We start from the raw sequence: 20,279 nt of genomic DNA, 5'->3' as shown, positions 1-20,279 counted from the left end.
ACTCACCCTGAAAAGCGCAGAAGCAAAGGAAGAAATATCACGCAAGGGCACTCTAACAATCAAAGGAAAAAAGTGCGTGGTCATCGACTCAAACCGCGCTGAAAAGGAAACCCGGGTGCATTGGCTGCCACCGTTCATCCCCGACGAGGAAGTTACCAAGGCGTTTGCATCTTTCGGAGCCGTGAAGGACATCACCAGGGAGAAGTGGAGAAAGGCTGGATACGAAGAATTTGAATCGACGACAAGGTGTGCGCGTCTGCGTCTACATGAGGGGGTGTCAGTCGGTGACATCCCACTTCAGCTCTGTATCCTGAGCGTGGACGTTTTGGTGTCTGTGCCCGGCCGGCCGCCAACTTGCCTTCGCTGCTGGCGGGTTGGACATATGCGAAGGCTGTGCGCGACACCATGATGTTCCAGATGCCGTTGTTTCGGGCACAATGCCGAGGCTTGTGTTCCCACCTATGCAAGCATGGCTCGAGTGACTGGCGCTGCAACCATGGGAACCGCTGAGCTGGGCGCCACTATGGATGAGCTGGAGATGATCGAAGCCAGTCCCTCAAGGCAGGTACTCGCGGAGAAACATCAGACCCCCGGACAGCAGCTGAGGATAGACATCGCGGAAACTCCGATAGAGAATCCGCTCGCCGTGCTGGGCGCGCTGTCGACGAGCGCCGAGGAGGAAAGTTGTGGTGTGGAAGACGGCCGCTCCGTGGGCAAAGAACACCAGAAGACGGGGCAACCTGTTGATGGAGGGACCGACGCCGGAGGGGACGACTCTGCTAGCAGCGCAAGTGGGATTAGGGACCACGGAGGGCTCGACAGGGAGGACAACAAAGAGAGCTGGCAGAGGGGGCAAAAGGAAGGACGACTAAGAAAAAACCGGAAACGTGTCGGCCCCCACCCCCACCCGCCACCCTCACCGACCTTGGCCAACACCGTGACCGCTCCACGCGCCCGTCAGAATGTTCTCTCAGGGGGGGCTTCTTCTGCCACCGACCTCTGACTTTCCTACTCGTTCCTTACGATCATGGACCTTACCAAAATACCAGCCATTACAGACACCGCGAGCGGGGCCATTCCTGTTGACGGGGTAAGCATAAAGTGCCCCTGCTAGCTGTGTTTTGGGATTACCTTATTAACGGGGGCAAATTTTTTTCACCTCTTTTTTATGTCTTATAACAGCAGCAATGCTTATCCCCTGCCCAGTGAGGTGGGGAAACTGTATACGAACCGCTCAGGTGGGCCCTTTAGTTTATTCCATTTAAACGCACAATCCATTCGAAATAAGCATGATGGCTAAGCATCCATTTAGAAGGTTTCAAATTTCTTTTTGATGTAATTATGTTGACTGAAACGTGGGCTTACGCGAAAACTGATGTTCCAATTTTAGAACCATACAAAACGTGCTCCGTAAACCGCTCTTCACAGCGAGGAGGCGGTGTTTGTATGTATGTAAAAGCTAATCTTAACTGCACCGAAATTAGCGACTTCACGACAGTGCAACGCAATTATGAAGTTTTAATGGTCAAACATTCGAAGTGCGTGTATTGCGTAATATATCGCCCTCCGAATGGTGATATTTCTTGTTTCCTAAAGTTCATTGCCGACTTGTTTGTGTTTATTGGTGAAAATAATCTCACTTTGCTCTTGGGTGGAGACTTAAATCTTGATATGCTCTCTTCATCATCGAGCCAGCTAGAGTTTTTCTCCTTATATCAGTCGTACGGATACTTTAACCCAATCTCTAAACCCACGCGGATAACTCCTTTGAAAGAGACATTACTTGATTTGTTTCTAACAAATGCCGACGAATCTCACGTGTCCGGAGGCGTCATTGGAACCACGGTAAGTGACCACCTACATATTTATATGCTTGTCGACTCAAGGGTCGGGATCCAGAGGGATGGAGATGACTGCCCAGTTTATTATCGAAATATCACTGCATAAAATCTAGATGCATTTGAAGCTGAAATTTGCCGTACTGATTGGAGCACGGTGTTTTCCAGTGTTTCAGCTCACGAGGCATATGATTACATTATTGGGATTTTTACAATGATATATGAAAAGAGTTTCCCGTACAAAAAACAACTTGCCCACAGGAAGGCTCGGAAGCCTTGGGTGACAAAGGAGATAATCAAAATAATGAGTAAAAAAGACGCTCTCTACAACAAATTCATTAAATCTAGAAAACCAGGTGTGCTGGCGTTATTTGAAAAGCAGCGAAATGCTGTGACAGGTGCTTTACGTAAGGCTAAGCGTACGTATAACGTATGCTGCGTTTGAAAATGAGCGACGAATAGATATTGTATGAAAGAAGCTTAACTCATTTCTGCGGCGTGGTCCTTTCGAATCTACAGCCATGAAGCTTAAAGGGAGTGTCCGGTGAAATTTTGCCTTCAATAAAACAGTTGAAATGTATTGTCATTACGTCCAGTTATACCTTCCGCTCAATATCCTGAATTTCTTATGCTTCCTTGCATGGGTAATTGAATTTTAATCCAAGTCCAAACTGCTCAAATTTTGTCTGCAAGTATACGGCGTTTGCGTTGGCAACATTGTCAAGAGCAGACGCTCTGACGTCACATCAGTGATCGCGGCCGTCCTCGTGTGCTATCAAGCGCTGCGGAGGTGTTCCTGATCCGTTCGTTATAGTGTGGCTTTGCTATAGATTTCATTTTTATGAATGGGTGGTGACTTTTGTTGTGCGGTGGGGTGCCACAACGATCGGGGTGCGAACAAAGACGTGATGTTTCATGTGTTCCCGCGAGACCTGCCGCGGCGAGCAAGATGGATTGCCGCAGTGCGTCGGGCGCACTGGGTTCCTACAAAAGCGTCTCGCTTGTGCAGCGTGCACTTCACAGACGATAGCTACGAGCTCAGCTCGCGGCTTTCAAAAGAATTCGGTCTAGCGCAGAGGGCTCCGAGACTGAAGCTGGACGCCATACCGACCATCTTCAACTACGTCGTTGCACCACCAACCCCTCTCCGTGGCGCGTTTGCGAAGAGGAGACGCAAGGACGCAAGTCAAATATTGGTTTCTAAAAGCGTTGAATTCTTTTAGTTAAAAAGTCACGACGTGTTTTCTATGACACACACTACCTCCGACTCCGGCCGTTTTGCTCGCTATTGAGGCCACAGGGAGCTGATCCATATGCGCGCGAGCGCTTTCTCTGCTCTCATTACTGGTTCACAAGTACTTTTGACAAGTTTTAGTAATTATATATTGGCCGACTTCGGGTTTTGCTTGTTGAAGTTGTGTGAGAATAGCAGACGAATGATGCGATGTGCGACGTTATTTACAAACGCAGGCTGTCGACGAAGCCATCGCCGAACGCGCTACGACGGGTGCCGCCGATTCGGTCCCGGACCCAAACCCCTGCCCAGATGGAAATGGAGCCCTTGTTTCAGACTGTGAGCAGCTTTCCATGGATGTTTCTGAGCCGGAGACTGCACCGACTCCACGAAATGCCTGTGTCGGCGCACAAACGGAGCCTCTGCAAACATGCACGCGAAGGAACCAGACCAAGATCAAAGTCAGGTGCATAGGTGAGGATGTATCAATACTTGGGCTAGTTGGTTCGTGATGCAAGTGGACAAAAAACAAGCACTTCCTTGTGATCGTCTTTCTTTTAATCAGGATATACTTTGTGCTTTGTTTATATCTAAGGTGTGGATACCCCATGCATATGCAGAAACAGGTTGTTAAGATTTCAAAGTGGGAAATCTGCCGTGTGCAGTATCATTGTAACAGGTATAGAACCAGAGATCTAATTTGGATCTGAGAATGGCACTGAATCTTTTCTGCATAGAGACAGTGCCGGGCAGCAGTGTACGGTCTGCAGGCAAGGGCTTGTTTCATCAGCTCAGTTACAGTCCTGCAGTCCGATTTTTGTCTTCGCTGAAAGTAAAGCCTGGATTACACATTTGCGTTCGAGTGTCGTGTGGTCAGTTGCAGAAATGCGGATGCAGAACATTGCAGAAGTCGTTTGTGGAAGGCATGCACACACAGTAGTGTACAACGTTATCGACGCTTTCGGCTCGCCAATAGCAAGCGATATCCACCAAAAGCATGTCAGCTGCCAGCAGCCACATCGACACGGCTTTTTGAAGTTCTCTGGTGGTCCGCGTGACTCGGGCTACTCATACTGTCCCAACATTAGAAAGACCTGCTTCCGAGTCCTGATGTGCTCGGAACAAGACAGATCTTGTCCATTGTCACATTGAAGACGGCGGTGACAAAAACGCATGTTCATCGGCTACCACTAGAAACATTTTATGAAAGGGTCTGAAGAAACGACCTCGCGACCGTGATCTGAGAACATCTCAAATTCTGATGAGGGTTTGACGAATGTGACAATAACAAAAAATTCGGGAAAGGCAAATAGCATTCAAAAATATTTATTATCCTGATGAGAGCGGCGGCACGACCGGCAGTCGCTATCTCTAAACAGTGAGAGCTCAGCTAAACGTCATGCCACACAAAGTCTGCATTAGCCCTTTCTACAGTAGCGATGGGAATTGAAATAATTTTGATATTCCTTTGATACGCCGGTGAAACTCTTGAAAGTACCAACAACAACACGAACATCCCCTACCACCAGCGAGAGAATACACAAACTCAACTCTATTATGTCGCAGCGCGGTAGTGGCGCGTCAAGTGCACTTCCGGTCTGGGACTGTGGGCGGAAGTCGCCATGCGAGACGTGCATTCCTGCGTTGTTTTGAAAGAAATCAGACAAAAACCTGCCTTCTTGTCAAAACGCCGTGACTGGGGCAGTTCCAAAGGAGTTGAGAAAGGCTTGAAGGTCAGTTTTCATGTGCTCGGTTCGTCCGAAAATGTGGATACGTGCCGTGAAAAAAAAAAAAACCAGACGCTGTCGGACCACGATTGCTTAGGCGGGAAGCACTTTGGGTTAAATTCACGGATACTTGGGGTCATCAGATATATTTGTTTTGTTCCAACATGAACGCAGGAAAACCGTTAAGTTGGACGGACCCCTTTCGGACTACGTTCAGTGCATCTTCAAGTTCAAACGGACGCCTGATCGTTCAAACTGTCGTCTGCTCTTTCAAACATTTCGGCTTGTCGTCTGCTCTTTCAGACGACACCGGCTTGTAGACCAAATGTTGGCCCGCTAATTGCGATAAGAAGTAAGTGTATGCCTCAAAATAGTTTGAAGGTTGGTTGGGGTAAGCAAGCCTGGTGTAAACAGTAGATACAAAGAGCTGGTGATCATTGTTACGAGTGGCCATTACCGACTTGTTATGCCTGATTCACTTGGTCCGATTATGCTTGCGATTTTCATTATCGACAGCGACCGCCTCAGCTACGGTTCACGCTTTTGAAGCCCGAGCGACGTTGTAACTGAAAATTGCGAGCAGAATATCATCATACGAATCAGGCTTTAGCGTCCATTCTGCGGCGTCTACATGGAATGTATCGTCACATGTTACATTATTCATGCAAAGTTTTGCGGTGTAGCGAGCCTTGGTAATGTCGGTGAGGCCGCTCAAGTAGTCAGAAATTGCCAGGAAGACGAAGAATCAACAATTTCAATACGAAAAAGAGCACGAGGACTCATATTGACGCCGACAACATATCATTTTAATAGTTTGTTTATGGGCAACGGCGAGCTTCTTGTCCACTCTCCATTGCGCATGCACAGTGCCGGTGGCGTCTGCTAGGCGCGCTCCGGTTTGTTTGTAAACATGAGTTAGTCTATATTCTGATAAAGTAAGGAGCGAAAAGTACCTCTGGTGTGAATATATCCAACCACTGTCACCGGTGAACATAATCCCGCGGTAATCCCTGGACTGTCAAACGCAGAAATACTTCATGGAAGCACATTTCAGCGACAACTCGACGACGCCGGCGAATGGGGATAAACAAACAACATGGTGTACTGTTCCCGCGTTGCTGCAGGCCTCCGATTGGCCCACCGCAACACACCTCAAGTGTTTCCGCACTCAAAGTTGAACCGAGTTCAACTTCCTTGCAGTGCTGTGCAATAGGGCAAGCATTGTCCCGTTACTAGGCGACACGCTTCTGCAACTGACCGCAAGCGTGCCATTCTGCTCTCGAATGCAGTCACACGTTAATATGTTAACCAGGCTTGAGAGCCGTCTCAGGCGCTTGTTGGCTAGGCAGGCACTATCGACCAAGGAAAAGGTCTAACCTGTTTGTGAGTGATCAAAAAATATTTTGGTGAGAATGCCTCACCCACATACGCATGACAAACGAGGTCGCACAGCATGTGTAATTTATTGCTATTTGAATGCTGGCCTTGCAAACCTTGAGCTTGTTCTAATGCCTGAAGATTGTTCACCGTTGCAGGTACCCAGACAGCATTTGCTAAACTCAGCAAGGAAGTGCAGACTGAGACTACTGAACAAACGAACTCAGCCACACAAAATCCAGTTTCGGCAGAGGCTCCAATAGATGACGCTGATGACTCGGACTCAGATGAGTAAGCATGCCTTCACACTGAAATGCGTTTTGCCATGCATCTTTATATGTGCAACACTATGGCTCCTCTTGACTCGTGAAATGACACCCCACATTAAAGGGTAACTGCAAAGAAAAATACGTTTTTTTAAACAGCCTATTTAGGACATGCATGTCACAAAACAAATATTCCGCAAAAAAAAACAAATTTTTTCTAGCAATATTTACGCCGCACGACGTAATTTAGTCGAAGTTACAACTTTTCCACATTTGAAACTCCCGCTCTTTCGACGCGCACGGAGTGGCTGGAATACGTCACCCGTGACGTATAGCAGCCACTCCGTGACGTATATTACCAACTTTGTGGCGCGCGATTTAAAACGGACGAAATAGCCGCAAACTAAAAGGAGTCTCGCGCTATAAATATTGCTTTAAAAATTTCGTTTTTGGTAGAAAATTTGTTTTGAAACATGGTTGTCCCAATTAGGCTGTTTAAAATATACTTTTTTTTCTTTGTAGTTACCATTTAAGAGGGAAATTTTCCTCTCTAGAAGAGATCCTCAGTTCACTTTTACTCTTATTTCTTTACGCTTTACACAAAGGCCCATATATGCAAACCCGAAATGCACTGAAGGAAAAATTTTGCTATCTTGTGGCATATGACATCTCGTGCCAAGAGCATCATGAGAGACTCTCTTGGCTCCCTTGAAGCAGTTTAGTACGGCTAGCTTTCTGAGGGAAGATGGACAGCACTGCAGATCAGATTTCTCGTCCTTCAAACTATATACATGATTTGTGCTATCTGATTTAGTTACTGCGGTCTCAAAGTTAGCCATGATTTTTTTAAAAAAACAACGAGACTGCAGATTGTGACGCACACTCGCACTCAAGTCTGAATTTTTGTATTTTGAGACTTTTGAGTGTGTGTGTCGTTACCTGCAGTCCCGTTTTTTTTTAATCATGTTTAATTCACACCAGCTCATTTGCACCCTTGCATTTATTTCAAACTTAGGTTTTCCACAGTTTTAATTTCTACTTTGATTGACCAGTTAGTGGTACTTAACCCCCTTTATTCAAAACTTGTAGATTTCTTAATACTAGACTCTGGGAATGATATGAAATTCGGAAATATCATGTACAAACTGATGAATGGCATACGGTGTCGGCATACCTAAGGAAGAATTCGGATAAGCCTTGTGATCTTTACACATTGCCAAAATCTCAGCTCAAGAAGCCAAAATCTCAGTCAAGAAGCTTCTGTCAGACATCTTGGCTCGATTTCCAGCCTACAATATGGGGATTTGTGTGCTGGCCTGGGGTTCAAGCCCATCTGTGTATCTGTGTGCTGAAAATTGCATAGGAGCCACCTCGGCACGCAGACGTCTGGAAATGAGTGTTGGTTGTGGAGATAATCATTTAAACATCTCGTGTTTTTGCAGTGATCCTCTGGGTCTTCTTCAGGATCCAAGTGATCCTGACTACCGTCCAAACTACTCAGACGATGAAGAGTTGAGTAAAATAACTTTTTCTGATTGGAACTTCGTTATGATGTATTTAGCATGACACTATTAGTGCCCCATTGTTGGTCTTGTTTCTTTTTCTCTTAGAAAGGGAGAGAGAGATAGAAATACCTTATCTTAAGTTAAATGATTTTTATAAAAGCTATATGGCTTTCCCGAGCCTAAATTAAGTTTATTATTAGTAGAGCGGCGAGAGCTGCTCAATCAGGGCTGCAGCTTATAACCGGTAAATTTAATAACCGTCAAAATCCTGTTTGAGCAAACCACTCAACAAAGGCGCTATACATTTTTCTTTTGATTGAAGTTTAACTTTCCTCATTTTTTTTTCTATCTCAAAGGGCCCCAGAAACTGGCGCAGCACCAGATGAAAGTGAAGCAGCCGCCGACAAGTACATCGTGTTTGGGTCTTGCCTCAAGAAGCTCCTGAAGCGGGGCTCGGATTGCTTCTCCATGAACACCCAAGTCTCCTTTGACCTCGTCGGATACATGGTGAAGGTCACCACCACTTGCAGCGCTGGCCACACCAGCATCTGGGAGAGCCAGCCTAAGTGTCATGGCAAGCCGGAGGGCAACATCTTAATGTGTAGCGGGATCGTCTTCAGTGGAGGCTGCCCAACAAAGGTGCTCCGCCTCTTCGATATCATGGGCGTCGCCAGAAGCCATTCCACACAATTCAACGAGTATCAGAGATGCTACGTGCTCCCAGCAGTGATGAACGTAAGCAGCTTAGATTCTGCTATCTTTTAGAATATGCACAGCAATTTCGGAAATTAATCAAAGACAAGGGATGCAACCCTCCCCTGTTGTCATCTGTCCTTGTTTCTACTTTCCTGATCAATTGCTGTAAATTTCCATACTCCTTAATTTCTGTTTAGCAATGCTCTGTTTTTTTACAACAGGTATGGAGAGCTGAACAACGCACTCTTGTCAAGAGCCTGGAGGGGCGGCCACTACGGCTGGCCGGCGACGGCCGGTCGGACTCCCCTGGCTTTTCTGCCCTGCACCGGACTTATTCGCTGCTGGAGACATCAATCAACCGTATTATTCACCTGGAACTTGTACAGGTGGGCATTGCCAATGTTTTCCACCATTTATATAACACTCCAATCTAGTTTCACAAGAGCGTGCAGGTGAGTTTTGGCCCCGGAACTACCTGCATACTACTTGTGTATTGTAAAGACTGGAGACTAATAGAGAAGAAAAGATGGTCATGCAATGCAAAGAAGAGAGGGACGGATCAAATGGAAGTCTCCTTCCAGGTGCTGAAGGAAGGCTTGCCAGGCTATGCTTGTCATTCAATGTATCCGAGTGCTATTTTTGTTCGAAAAATCACAGCTGCATGTGAAATTTTACAGTGATAGCTGTTAGTGGGACCCTTTCTAGTTTCGCATTGTGTGTGCGTGCTCCACCTCGACGAAAATGTTACAAAAATGTGTTCCCAGATAGTGCCTGCGGGAAATTGATCCTAGTACACAACGGCTCGCAGCACGATGCTCTTCTCATTCGGCTATAATGCTTGTCAACTCAAAAGTGTGTTCTTTGAAGTACCCAATGCAGACAGCACCCACTCATGTGGACAATACCAAGCAATAACAGGAAACATTCATGGCGGCAGGCTAGTAGGTGCACACGTGAAAGGGTTTTCACCTTTCTGCTAAGCTTAGCATGCCACCGTGGATGCACCCGTTCTTGTGCAAATAAAATTAGAACTACGATAATGAAATTAACAAAATGCTACTGTAGCGGGGATAAAGCTACAAGCCCGAGCCGAGAGGACAAAATACAGAATGCGTGTCAATGCGGCAGTGCGGGCCCGAGAAGACGCAGCGAAGGGGGCGAGATGTTAGGCAGATCTTGAGATTTGAGCACGGGAAGCGGAAGAGCGCTGTCACCTCTGATTTCCTTGAGGCAGTTATGGCGCTGGATGGACTGCGGCGGGATGTTCGGCATCGAAGGACCGGTTGGGAATGTGTCAGTTGAAGTGGACATAATCGTGTCACGTCTACATTGGTCCGTGGATGGCAACCATGCCATTAAAGCTATGGCTGTCCATTATCTTGCTTCAGAGCATATTTGTACAGCTGCACGTGACATTTCTGTGTTGTCTGTTCGTTCACGCCTTCTTTTGGGTCTCCATCGGAATCTTATCCCAGCTCGCCTGTCTTCTCTTCAGTTATAGAAGTTGATGTTAGTTATGCCTGACATTAGCTTGGAAATGTTCCCTTATTTCAGTCATTCCTTTATAGCATGATGTTTGCATTGCAAGTTAGTTTATTTCACAACTATGCTTTCACTCTCTCAAAGAGGAAAGGGTTTAAATCGGAATTCGATAATTTTTATAGTTGCTTAAATAGAAAAAAATTAATGTTCTTAATGATTTATAAGGAATGGCAGCGGACTCAATTGTTCAGAACCGGCGTTCTAATTTTTGTGGTATTTTACACTTATACCACACTTTCGTTCAATGAAGTTGTTAATCCTAGAAATTCATTACTATTATGGACTTGCACAGTTCATGGCATTTGTATACCGGTTGTTTTTCAGTCGACTGAGGTGAACTCAAGTTGCCACATGGAGCTGGAGGGGCTGACTAGGCCTTTGGTCTACTTTGCGGAACTGGGTATCACCGTGGAGATCCTTGTCACTGACAGGCACCTGCAGGTCAGCGCGTACATGAAGCGAGAGCATCCCCTCATCCAGCACCGCTTTGATATCTGGCATGTCAGCAAAGGTAACCCAATATCACAGTAAAAGCACATATCCCACGAAATTGACTGAAATAAAGGTTGACTGGTCAAACAGAAACCCCAGGACAATAAACTAAAAACAGGCCAAACACAACAACGAGATGATTATAATAATACGTATCTTTGTTTACCAATGCACTGTTGCATCTCTGAAGATAAAACAGCTCCAAGTGCAGGCAAGCAGAGATTGAAGTTGCACTTTAAGCATGCTTGTCACCAACCAGTGGTGTTTGTGATGCCAGTTCAGGAAAGTTATTGTGATAAATCACTAATGAAAAAGAGGGGGCACAACATTGGAGGTTTGAGGCTTAGGAGCTGCCAGGAAATCCCTAGTTTTCCAGGCCAAAATACTTGCCGAGCTGCATGAACCGAAGATAGGCTGGTTGCGGTATAAGGACATTTTAGGAAAGACCATTTTATCCCCCTTAGCCTCTGTACAGGCTGCATGCGGGATAGGGTGCTTTTACGAAACCACGATTTATCTCCTGCTCGTGTTTTACCGTTCTCTTAAAACCTTCCATCCTTTTATTTTATTAGTTTGCATGTAGACAATTGCTTCTTCTGTCACTCTTGCTGTTGGAAAATCTTGGAAATATCTTGAGGGGCTACACCAATGATGGAGCTCGAGAAACACGACCGAAGACCAGGGGCGGATTTAGAAGGGGGGTCCGGATGTCCTGACCCCCCTCTTGATTTCTGCATGTGTAAAATGTAGGGCGTGAAACGAGGGAGAGGGGGAGGGGGTTCCTAAACATAGGGTACGCTGACCAAGAGCTGACCCCCCCTCAGGAAATTCCTGCATCCGCCCCTGCCGAGGACCTATACAGGTCGCATGAACCCATGTTCTCTAGGTCTTTTCCTCCCTCCAAGACGACCCAACAGCATCTGCAGAGGAGAGTCTGCTTGCTTGCCATTGGGTGAAAATGGAACATCAGGCAATGCTTTTGTGGAGCTAGCAGAAAAAGTGTGCCTTCACCCATACATGACCATAGGGCACAGCTTCACCAGCATAGGTTCCGGTGAAGCCTGGAGCTGGAAGTATGCCAGATGAACACCTAAGCCCTGCATAAAATTTGCTTATAAGTTTTGCCTTAGCAAAATATAATTGAGGATCCGCAATTGAGCAAAGCATTGTCTGAGCTGCAGTTAGAGCACATTCAAGCCTCTTTATAATTTCCTCAGAAATATCTTGATAGTTCTGGACTAAGGAGCATTCCTTTTTATGAGATCATCCTTCTGCCACTGGTTTGTGGAGTTATAATCTATATACAGCAGTAGAAAATAATGCAGTTTATAGATGTCAGCTTTCAACAACAATGAAAGTGGTTTCAAACTCATTGCCCGCATTACATTGGAGCATCGAAAGGGAATTATATTTACAGGCATTAAAAAGAAGATTGTGGCAATCGCCAAGTCGCCACGCCACAAGCCATTGGAAAAATGGCTGGACACCATCACGAGACATCTGTACTGGTGCGCCCGCACCAACAACGGCCAGGGGGACCTGATCCTGGCAAAATGGACGTCAATCACCAGGCACATCTGCAATGTCCACCACCACCCGAACCCACTGCACCCAGCGTGCTTGCACGGGGATGTCAGTGATCGGCTCTGGATTGAGGAGGGTGAGCTCCTGGGTTGCAAGTTTTAGAGAATGTTCGCTTATAGTTGCTCTTACTTTTAGGCACCGAAACCTACAAGAAGTTGGAATCGGTTGTGCTCTCTAAGCACCTCCTGTGGGACATTCCCAAGCTGTCCTCGAACGAGCAGACGTTCGGACTGGAGGCGTTCTATGGGGTGCTGATTCATTTTGCCCCCAAGTCTGTTAGCTACCGATATGATGGACTGCTGGCAAGGTGGGTGTTGCACTTCGCCTGGCATCTGGACTACTAATTTGTTACGCCCTGCTGCATCTTTCAGGACATACATTGCAGCGCTTCACTACAACTGCAATGCGGACAGGAAGGTGCGCCTCACAAAAGACAGCGAAGACAAACACGTCCTGAAGTTTTCCAGAGCAAGGAAGCAGTGGACCATTGTTCCCGTCATGGAAGACACCAAGTTTGGTATGCTGTATTCACAAACTACGTGTAAACACAAGTTATGAACATTACCATCCACACATAGATATAATTTACATACTTTGGGACCAAGCCGAGTCCCTTCAGCTTGGTCTTGAAAGTCGAGTCGCATTGAAGAACCTGATATAATAATTGTTGGCCGGCAACTTGCTGGATCACGCTTTCCCGCTTCGCGGATGAGGCCACCGGTCTGCCATGTTTTTGGAGGCATAAGATGATTGACTAGCGCTCTGGAGGCTACTATAAGAAATATAAATGGTTGACATCTTGTTCTTGATCGCCGTTCGATGAAACAATATCTGTACACGCAGTAAGAATGCAAGCTTCATTTTCAGGATCCGGCGAAAGTTTTGCGAAAGCGCAGCACCAGAGAAGGGCAGCATATGCAGCTTCTGCAATGCTAACTCGGCCATCCCGTGCCTCCATAAACGTGGCCAACCAGTGGCCACGTTTGCATACATAAGCAGAGATAGGCAAACGCAATCCAGCAAAGTCATAGAGATCATTAATATAAACTTGTTCACAGCAAAAAAAAAAAAGGGGGGGGGGGGGAGGGGGGGCACTTTTGACATCTCGTGGTCATGGAAGGAAATAGAAAATGTGAGCACCACAGAATTTTGCACACTGTATGGGCCAGAGATGTCAAGGGGCTGTTACAGTAAGATGAAGTATGTATTCATATTGTAGTAAGGTTGACAGCTGGGCAAGTTGGTACTGGTTAATAAAACCGCAAAAAGGTACAAAAGGAAGCGACAAACTGGACAGGACAGAGTGCTGACCTGTAACTATGTATTTTTACTGATAGACAAGGAGAAAGACAGCATGCATTGTTCCACAAGTTCACACGCAGATCTTCTACCGATATCTACACATTACTGTACAGGCTGGACGTTCATTATCAGTTTCAGGAATGGACCTCTTTCGAGTAACAAGCGCCGTCTGGGGAGTTGTCTGCGAACTACAATAGAAGAGTAGCCCAACATTCCTCCGCCGGTCAAATCGCATTGGCGTCGTGCCGTTGTATCGGTTTCCAGTGCTCTTTATACCCCATACTACCGATACTAAAAAACCATGAGTCAAAATAGACTAAATACGCACGAAGATAGATGCTGACAGTGACAATGTTGCTGTCTCCATTTCGCAGGGCACCGCGTCCCGGTGTCCTGTGAGAATGGCGACAGCGGGAGTGTACGCATGCGCAGAAGCTTACTGGAAAAAGATCCATTCTAGCTCCTTACTCGACAAAGCCACTGACGCTGAGCTAATGCAGTTTTTTCTGCCACTGTGGATGTAGAATTCCTCAAACACCTCACGGGATGATTCGCCCAGGCACTCTTTACAGTGAACTGAAACGTGCCCTCCCACTGGTGGCTCCGAGATAGTACTTGTGCTCACACAACCTATCGTTCTGAACGATGGGCTCCGTGAGCACAGGTACTATCTTGGAGCCACAGTTGGAGTGCACCTTTCAGTTCACTGTAAAGAGTGCCTGTGCAAACCGTCTTTCAATACCACCACGATTTTGGGAAGGCACAAAGAAAAGGTGACACATAAGGCGCTTGAGGCATTCTACATCCACAGTGGTGGAAAAAAACTGCATTAGCTCAGCGTCAGTGGCTTTGTCGAGTAAGGAGCTAAAATTCCTGCAACTGACAATGAAGGTCCAGCACGTGCAGTAATGCCTAGATATCATCGGTAGATGATGTGCGTGTGAATGTGTGGATCAATGTGGTGTTGTCTTTCTTCTTTTCTGTCTGTAAAAATACATATTAGTTGTGAGTCAGCGCTCTCTCCTGTCCGGTTTGTCGCTTCCTTTCGTACCTTTATGCACTGTTTTATCCCATTATGTTTAATTCGTATTGTGAATTTTTTGCTCTTAGGTTACATCCAAAAGCTGCTAACTGGATTCTTTGAACACATTGAGAGGTACCCAACGTTCGCAGCAGCAAAGGAAGCACTCCCGAAGCAGAAATGACCAACACTGGGCAGCACGCTGGCACAGAGGCCTGACCTGGAGACTGCTCTAGCCACTCAGCGGTCACGCTTTCGAAGGCAGTGAGATGTGTGTCTCTTCTGGTGGCCTTACAGTGACGCATCATGACGCATGTTAGAGGCACCAGAGGGTGCCTCTAACATGCCTCACCTAGTAGTGATACCCTAACAAGAGCCAGTACGACACTAATCAAGATTGAAGCTGTCAGGGGTCGGGGTTGAACCCAGGGGTCCTGGGTTCAGTCCTAACCCCTGCAAGCTTTGATCTGGATGAGCATTGTACAGGCCCGTGTCGGTGTATGGCCCAACGAGCCGGCGTGGGGCGCCGGAGAACTTTGCCCCGCTGTCGCGCAGTGAAACCCCACATTACGGCATTACATATGTTCCCCTTCTTGGTTGGTATGCACTACTGCAACACATAGTACTCTAGGTGTGTCAGCTATTTGATCATCCAGCCATGCTGTCTGGTCGCAGTGTGTGGATGGACCTCTGGTGCATCTGAGCCGCTGGCCTCACTCGTCTCTTGTGTTCGTTTATCCGGCTGTCCATGGGCTTCTTTTTCATCGGTTAGTATCTAAGTGGTAGGGAACACAGAAGATGGCAAAGATATTTTCCTGTTGTTTTCAGCTGGATTTCGCAATTGACGCCCGCGATTGTGGTCCAGGTGCAGACGTTGGTGCCACCCGTCATTTGTTTCCGCGAGGAATGACCGAATGCCTGCTGATTTTATGATGACTGCTGGGATCCAAGGTGAAGTTTCGGAGAAATTCTTGATGTAAACTGGCTGACCTGCCGCGCACCATGCTGCTACGCTGTCGGTTGGCGTTTCTTCAATAGCCAACAAGTTGTCCCTGATATTGAGACTAACCCTGGGCAGTTGCTTGGTTGGAAGATTTTAGCTCTTACCGAGACACACTTCTTTCAGATGTTTACACTCAGGTTTTGGTATTGGTTTGCTTTGATGACACCTGGTGTGAAGAAGATTGTAGCATGTAGTTTTGACTATTTTAAACAGTGAAGTTAATGTATTGCCACATGTTCTTGTCTTGAAAGATTGTCGACTATTGAATATTTAAAATAATGGTTATGTTGTTTTTTGTGAGTTGTGACTGTTTGGTAAGGATGTTTGGACCTTGATCTAGATTGTGGTGTTCAGGCCTTTTCCGTGCACATTCTGGTATGAGTGTTCTTCAAAGCCTAGACGCTTTCCGACTTACACTGAGCTTTCTTGTCTGTTCTGCTGTAAACAACCTACTTGGTGTTCACTTCTTTACTGAAATTGGTGGATACTTTATCTTGCCATGCATTGCCAAAGGTCTGTCTACTTGGCATTGTTAGTTTTAGTTCCGAGGCCGAACAATTTTACATCAAGAGAGAAAATATTCATTGATACATTCGTTACGCCATCTTGGCCGCGTCCGTCTTCTTTTCGCCTCCTCGCTGCCTCGTGCACCGGTGAGGTGGCGCCTTCTTTTGAGAGCGCGCAACAACAGTTTGCAATACACGACACCTCCCCCTCTTGAGAAGCGAGTCGTTGGCTTGATTAGAGGCCGAGACATTCTGGTGGTCTCGCGGCTCGACTGCTGCAAGTGACTTGCCTCGCCTCTTCTGGGCAAACCGGTTTTCCATTGTTAGGAAGATTTCCCTGAGGCACTGCTTGTAGGTGTTCTTGTACGACGGACATTCCCGACGGCTGTCTGGACGATGTATGATCTCCGTGTATCCTCTGGTCCAACAATGGTTCCTTGTTGTTGGGTGCCTTGCCTAACATGGACCACAGTACCTGGATGGAGGGGCGCTCTTTCTTTCGTCCTGTGTCGGACATTGTAGTTTTCCACCTCCCTTTCTCGAATGGCCTTGTTTCGTTGTCGATACGTGAATCGGTACGTCCACTTTGGTTGCAATGCCCCCGGGCATTGTAGGAACATTTGTCTTTAGCTTGCGGCCCATGAGAAGTTCGGCAGGGAAATAGCCCTCGGGGCCAGGCGTTGCTGGGTGTACCAGAAGGCCTTGAATGACCCTGTCAGATTTGCGCAGAATGTGTTTGGCCGTCTGAACCGCTCTCTCGGCCTCACCATTGCTCTGTGGATAGTGTGGGCTAGATGTCACATGTTCTACGCCCCAGCCACTCAGAAATTGTGCGAACTGGAGCGAACTATACTGTGGGCCGTTGTCCGACTGAATGATATCTGGGATGCTGTAGCGAGCGAACAGGTCGTCCAAGAAATGTACAACACGCTTCATCTGTGTCCCATGTAGCTCTTTAAGTTAAAAACACTTTGAGTAATAGTCCATGGCTATGATGTAGTTCCTTCCTTTGAAGTAGAACGAATCGGTGCCGACCACTTGCCATGGACATTCTGGGAGAGGAGTCTGAAGCAGATGGTCAGTTGGTGCTTGGCGGTGCCTCTCGCAGGCTGGGCATCTGCGCACGAACGCCTCGATGTCTTGGCCGATCGCTGGCCACCATGTAGACTCCAGTGCTCTTGCGCGACACCTGACGGTACCTTGGTGTCCTGTGTGAAGTCTTTCCAGCACTTCCTGACGTAGACTTGGAGAAAAGACGAGCCTTGTTCCTCTGAGCAGGAGACCATGTACAACTAACAGTTCGTCAGCCACACTTGCATACTTATGCACTTATGGTGTCAACGTCTCCGCTTTCGACAATTTTGTTGCACAACAGTGCATGACGAGTGATGTCATCTTGTCTTTTTGCAGCTCGGCTCTAGTCCTGTTTAGCATGTCAGTGGAGGCTTGCAGCTGCTCAATCGTCAGTAGTTTGTACTCTTCGATCTCTGATGCTAGGTTTTCATCTAGGCACTGCAGTGGTTTTCGCAACAAGACGTCGGCAGTGTGCATGTCCTTTCTTGGTATGTGCACGATTGTGAAATCGTATTCGAGCACATGCAAAAACGCTGAAGTCGTGTCATTTCGTCAATGCTCTTCATCGAGAACAAAGGCACCAGTGGCTTGTGGTCAGTCTCAATCACAAAGTGCAGTTCGACCACATACATCCTGAAATGCTCACACACCCACGTTGCAGCGAGAGCCTCCTTTTCTACCTGAGCATACTTTTGCTCTGTTGGTGACAAAGCCTGGGAGGCGTATGCCACTGGCTTGTTGCTTCCCGTCGTCGTTGGCTTGGAGGAGTATGGCTTCTAAGTCATATGATGAAGCGTCTGTCGATAGTGTCAGAGGCTTCTGGAATCGTAATAGCACAGGATAGGAGTTGTTGTCAGGTCAGCCTTGATCTCGTCGAACGCTCTTTGCTGAGGTTGGTGCCAACACCAACTTGTTTTTCTGAGCAGCAGCTCTCGTAGCGGCTTTGTCTTCTCAGCCAGTCCTGGAAGAAATTTCGCCAACTGATTCACTATGCCCAGGAAGGACCGCGGGTTAGTCATGTTCTCTGGTGGTGGCATCTTTCTGATGGCTTCTGCTTTCTCCGGGTCTGCGCCAATACCATTCTGTCCCCGCACGTGTCAAGGGAACTTTATTTTTGTTTTTTGGAATTCACACGTGCGTGAATTTAATGTCATTCCAGCTTCTCTGAAGCACTGTTTAGCACCGTGATCACCTTGATCTCTCCTAAACACGACAATGTCGTCTTGGTGGCACGCTTGTCCAGGCAGTCTTTCAAGGATGAGGAGCATTTCTTTTTGGAAGAACTCTGGAGCTGTTGTGATGCCAAAGGGTAGCCGCAGGAATTGAAATCTCCCAAATGGCGTAGTGAAAGTGGTCACGTCTTGCGATTCTGGTGCAAGGGGTGTCTGCCAATAGCCAGCGTTGGCATCGAGCTCACTGAAGAACTTCACATTGCCCAACTTTGCCAGGTTTTTCTCCACTGTTGGTATGATGACTCTCTCCCGGATCACTTTCTGGTTTAGTTGTCCGTAGTCGACGCATATTCTGATCTCGTCATTCTTTTTCTTTGCAATGACCATAGGCGCACACCAGGGCGTTGCATGGTCAACTTGCCTGATGACTCCCAGTTTCTACATGCTTTCGAGTTGGTCTTTGACTTTGGGCAGGAGTGGAACAGGTACTCGTCAAGGAGCTGCCACTGGATAAGGTGTAGCATTCGCTTGGAGCGTCACCCTGTAGGCTGTCTTCATTTCACCCAGTCCCGTGAACAGCGTGCTAAACTCGTCTTGCCTCGGGAGACTTGCCTTTTTGAGTCCTGTTTTCCTGTGTTTTTGTCTCCACTGTCTCCAAGTGTGCCAGAAAGCCAAGAGCTCGTATGGCTGGTCCTCCCGACAGTGCAGTCTGTAGCCCTTCCACTATAAAAACTTGTTGGTGCATTGACCTGCTGTGCCATGAAATGGTTTGTGTCAAACATTCCTTTTGCCGTGATGGGTGTTCAGCCAGGTCCAAAGAGTCTCTTGTTGGGTGTCCTTGGTTTCTCGATGCGGTTATTGTCGTACTGGGACGGAGGAAGAACACCGACGTCCGCTCCTGTATCAACTTTGAAGTGCACTGGACATCCTTCCACCATTGCTGTGATGAATCATGGTTCCTGATTTTCTTTGTCATGGAAATCCAACTTCCCTGGAAGTTCAATGGCGTACGGGTTGAAGAAGTTCGGGCCATTTTGCTGCTGCGTTGCCGCTGCCCTTTGTGTGGAGACGTTTCCTTCTTTGTCCGGCATGTTGAGTAGTTGGTGGGCGCTCACCCATCTCTGGATGGAGTCCTCTTGTTCTTGAGGTTAGTCATTTCTTTCTTTTCTTTTATCGCTCCCACCATGTCATGTTTTCAGGGCCGAACATTCTTACGTCAAGAGAGAATGTGTTCATTGATACATTCGTTACGCCATCTATTGCCGCGTCCGTCTTCTTTTCGTCTCCTCGTTGGCCTGTGCGCCGGTGAGGTAGCGCCCTTTCTCGAGAGCGCGCAACAACAGTTTGCTATACACAACAGTATGAACAGTGGTCTGGTACCTCTGACCATTTTAACAGTGAAATTGTGTATGCTTTTCCGCTTTATAACATCCCATATTTATTGAGTAGGACAGTTCTGGTGCATTTTTCTGTGCTGTAGCGATTTGCTAGTAAATTTATTCCAGTCATACCATTACGATAGTATTTTTTTTAATCTTTATCTCAATTGCTATTGAATTTTCTTCCTAAGGTTATTTATGGTTGGTGACAGTTCAAGAGTGCAGTCGAATTCCCATGCAGAATGCGTTCATCCCGTTCTGCCAAGCTCTGGCTGAGCGTGCACGCTCGTGCTATCAAGGCCAAAAATTACGTACTGTAGGCAGAGCATCTATCGCTCTTTTCACCTGTCACCAACTCTAGTATGGCAGTTTTCTTTGAACCTTGGTAGAAATCTGTCCCTTGAATTTTTTTTAATTGCTTATCACTGTATCAAATCTCAAGTGAGTTGCAGAATAAACATTGGTTGTGTACTGTTTTTCCTATTGGTGGACTTCCTTGCTCACTGATAGATTTTCCACTCAATTTTTCTGTGAATACATTTTACAGGTGCTTGTAAAGGT

At 46.9% G+C, this 20,279-nt stretch overlaps 2 pseudogenes; one reads left to right on the top strand and one right to left on the bottom strand.

Annotated features, from left to right (window-relative positions):
• Positions 1-469: 469 nt before the first annotated feature.
• Positions 470-14,852, top strand: LOC115310804 (annotated as a pseudogene).
• A 1,331-nt stretch (positions 14,853-16,183) lies between these two features.
• On the bottom strand, positions 16,184-19,458 carry LOC115310805 (annotated as a pseudogene).
• Positions 19,459-20,279: the final 821 nt, after the last annotated feature.

The sequence above is a fragment of the Ixodes scapularis genome, unplaced genomic scaffold (assembly GCF_016920785.2).
Source record: "Ixodes scapularis isolate PalLabHiFi unplaced genomic scaffold, ASM1692078v2 PGA_scaffold4__175_contigs__length_147842914, whole genome shotgun sequence".
Lineage (NCBI taxonomy): Eukaryota > Metazoa > Arthropoda > Arachnida > Ixodida > Ixodidae > Ixodes > Ixodes scapularis.
The sequence above is the reverse complement of the archived record's forward strand: the minus strand, read 5'-3'. Positions and strand labels throughout refer to the sequence as shown.